Here is a 4,069-nt window from a genome sequence, read left to right as displayed (position 1 = left end):
TTGGTTTCCGAGCACAGATGCAGATTCCTTGAAGCTTTCCCACAAATAAAGCTCATTCCTAAGCACCACTTCCTTGAGCACTATACTCAGCTCATTCGGGAATTTGGCCCTGTGGGTGCCCTGTGGACAATGAGATTTGAAGCCAAACATAGCTTCTTTAAAAGAGCTGTCAGACAAAGAGGCTGTTTCAGGAATATCTTGTTGTCCCTTGCAAACAAGCACCAGCTGATGATTGCACACCGTCTCCATGAATCAAATGCAGTCAGACCAAAACTCTCAGTCACAAAAACAACAGAGGTCTCTTTAGATCTACTCAAGGATGACATAAAAGACAAAGTGAAGTGTAAATTCCCTACAGTCACAAAACTACATGTTGCAAATAATGTGTGCTTTTTAGGCACTATATATGCAACTGGGATGTTGGTGTGTTGTGGTTCTACCGGAGGATTGCCTGACTTTGCAGAGGCGCTACAGATGTTGGTCATTCATGATGTGCAAGTACTTGAGCATGGAGAGATTGCAGATTTTTATCCTTTGGCTTCATCTCTGCTCTGGCAGGAAAACGACTGGTTACCTTAAAGCACCACATTTGCCGGTCCTTTTAATTGCCACACAAAGTCACACAGTCCTTTATAAGTACGATTTATTTCAAGTTGATTAATCATTTATTTCAATTTTTCTGATGCAGCTTCTTCTATAGAGATGGGTACCCCAGCAAAGCTCCGGATCATTTTTGAAGAAAATTATATTCGCAAACTGGTTCTACCCTCGGGCATCCCCGGAACACTCCAGGAACTAATGTGTGAAATTAAGGAGACATTTCATATTCCAGGGGAGTTTTCCATAATGTACCGAGACATGGAATTTGGTGGCCAGTTTATCACTTTGAGCTGCATTGAGGAAGTAGAGGACAAGGGAACTTTGAAGGTTGTACAAACCCAACCAATTGTACTAAATCTCAGTAATGTGGAAGTGTTCCATGTTGACTCCTCCCTAGCAGAAGAATCTTCCCATAATTCTTCTGTCCATCCATCTGGATCTCAGGACACCATCCTTCTTTCCTCCTCTGATCAAAGTGGAACACTTTGCCGGTCTCAGGTGTGGCCTGCACGGTTTGAAATCCCTGCCTTTTCATATGATGTTGACCTTATGCTTCAAGCAGGCAACCAGGCCTACCAAAAAGATGGTACCCTTGTGAACAATACCAGGCTGACAAGTAGCTTACTTGAAAAATTAGCAGAGGCGATGTTTCGCCATACCGCATACCCTGACGGTGCCCAAGTGTTAGCTGTGGCAGAAGCCTTGTTACAGAAGTACCCATGCCTCAAAGAACCCGGGTATTTTAATGGCATATACGTTTGGCAACAAAGGATAAAATATAAAATGGCCAATTACCGGGCAAAATTGAGATGTCGTCAACTTGCCTGTCCAGAGCTGGAGGTGAACTCTCAAAAAAGGCAGGAGTCCAATGAAAAGGGTCCCAAAGGCTTCAAAAGGCCTAAAAAAGCAGAAGTAAACTACCTGCCACCGCTGCCATTTGGGGAGACAAAGGACACTTTGGAGTAGGAGAGAGTAGATTTATTGATAGAAGTAAGGAGAAAAAAAACAACGAGACGATTGTTGCTGAGAAGATGGACCGGATTTTCTCATATCGAAGACCACAAGTTGTCGAGGATTGCCCTGCAGTCCAAGACTTCATGGAGAGTTGGCGTGCACTGTTCTCGGAACATCAGGTAAATCTAGTTTTCATGTTTTTTTCTACCTGGTGCTGTGATTGCTGTTTCTGTATATGTTGCATGTATTAACAAGTTACACTGACTTCCCATTTTCACCTTGCTAATTCATTCTCACACTAGGAAAGCTAGGACATCATATTTGTTGCATTACATTAATGACATCGTTTTTTTTATCACATTTTGTTTAAGATCAAAGAGGAGTTCAGAAGGGTAACAACTCTTCATCTGGGGCGAACCTTTTTGACGAAACTGGACTTCTACACCCCCAAACTACTGAAGATATTTGGGAAGAAAGGCGGGGTTGCAGGCTCAACAATAAAACTGATACTGGATTCATTCAGTGAGGTAAGCTTTGAAATTCATACAACAACATTACTTTTACTGACGAAAAATAATAATGGAATGCACAGGCCTTTACAGATACATTGTCAGCATCTTTTAAGTAATTACGTGTTTTCTCACCTCTCCCCCTCTCTCTTAAACTGCCTGTTTTTTAGACTAAAATTTAAACGTGAAGCATTCTCTTAAAATGTGTTTTGATTGCTGTATTTCTATATACATGAATACGTTTACAATTATGTAGTATTCTTTATTCTAATTTACATTTCTGTTTAAACAGCAAAATGTTGAAGGTAGACGAGATGCCATCATCTGCTGCCTGATGGAGTTCCTTGGAGAGAGTACAGAAGAACTCATCAAAGACTACCAGGTAAATGTTATGATGATTGTTGAATTCATGTTTAATATGTTATCTGTTCTTCAATATTTGTAAATAAGTATATCTTTAGTTGAGCAACTTGTGCCCTAATTTGGAGAAAAAAATATTCAGATTAGCTAATTTAGCATTAAATAAGGGAGGCGTGTGGCGCAGTGGGATAGTGCGTTGGTCACAGGTTCAAACCCCACTGCAGTCAGCATGTCGTTGTGTCCCTGAGATACTTCACCCCAAATTGCTCCTGTGGGGATTGTCCACAGTATAGAGTATGTAAGTCGCTTTGGATAAAAGCGTCTAACAAGTGACATGTAATGTAAAATACATTTAACATAAGTTATATATTTTTACTGCATTTGATGTATTATTTATAGATTTTATTTTATACTTTCTCCATTTCATTTTCTGATTGAAAATGTGTGTGAATTTATGGTTGAGACGTTAAAACCCAAATTCCCCCTAATTTCTGCAATATACTGAATGCAGTTTACATATTGTTATTTACTTCTTGGTTGGAACAAAGCATATATTTATTTAAATGAGCTGCATTCAGACCCATGTCATTACTGGACCAAAAAAAATACATGTTAATATAAATTCCCTTCATTAACTTACCCCATCCTTATTTGAGCTGAAGGACACTAGATAATCTACTTAAATACTGAATGAAATGCCCACTTTAATGTAATGAGTTTCACACAGTAACATGTTTTGACAGGATGTAAGCAAGGACATCGTCAAAGAAGACTATGCTGGCCAGCTCATGAAGATCTTTGTCGTCAGCGACAGTGCAGCGCAGGGAGACGCAAATGCTGGTCATGTGTCGATCGTCATAGAGGGAACTGAGGTGCAGGATTGGTGCAAAAGTGACAAACGCATGCATACTGCTCATGGGCATAATCTATGCCATGAACTTGGTTTACCCACCAAAGGTAAAATACACTTTTGAAGTGTTCCAAAAGCTCTTTCTCAAGCTCAATTCGCAAAAGGTGTCTCCTAAAGTCCAGACCTTGAGCTCCAAACTTTTAGCCTAGAAAGTGGAATGTAATAAGTACATTTAGTTAGGTGCAAACTGTTGGTACTTTCCTTTGTTTTCTTCTTCATAGCACTGTGTACTTCTACTCTACTGTAACTCCATTTAAAAATGGAAATATTGTCCTTTTAACTTCAGTTCTTGAAGTTAGTTCATATTTCAAAATGTTGGATTAACTAATTCCAATACTGTAATCATAAAAAATACGATTTTTAGGGTTTATTTGTATTTCTTTTCCTTAGTTTTTTCCTCGAGTCTGATTGTTGTTGGTGGGTTTTTTTGTAACTTGTGTTGTGATTGTACATGGTATTTTTCTAAATGTGTGTGTGTGAATAAAAACATTATATTTAGAAAAATTGATTCCCGATGTTGTACTTTTACATTGTTATATATGTATTGAAAGTGTTGTAAGCTGTTGTCTAAAACAGCCTTTCCCAAAGTCAGGGACCCGTTTTGATTGGGTCGCCAGTTAAATGCATTGCTACACACACACACAGCGTCAGAGCTGATGGCTGCGTTGCAAATATAATTTTTTTATTTTATTTTTTATTTTGAAAATGAAATGATGCAATATAGCATTGTATATTG

The 4,069-nt window shown here is 38.8% G+C and overlaps 1 long non-coding RNA gene across 1 annotated transcript; it reads left to right on the top strand.

Annotated features, from left to right (window-relative positions):
- The first annotated feature begins 645 nt into the window (after nt 1-645).
- LOC307045456 lies at nt 646-3,777 on the top strand. Its single transcript, XR_013809924.1, has 3 exons — nt 646-2,081; nt 2,356-2,445; nt 3,167-3,777. It is a non-coding gene; the product is annotated as an uncharacterized lncRNA (long non-coding RNA).
- The last annotated feature ends 292 nt before the right edge of the window (nt 3,778-4,069 follow it).

Source organism: Notothenia rossii, assembly GCF_949606895.1.
Source record: "Notothenia rossii genome assembly, chromosome: 6".
NCBI lineage: Eukaryota > Metazoa > Chordata > Actinopteri > Perciformes > Nototheniidae > Notothenia > Notothenia rossii.
This window is presented reverse-complemented; position numbering and strand designations above follow the sequence as displayed.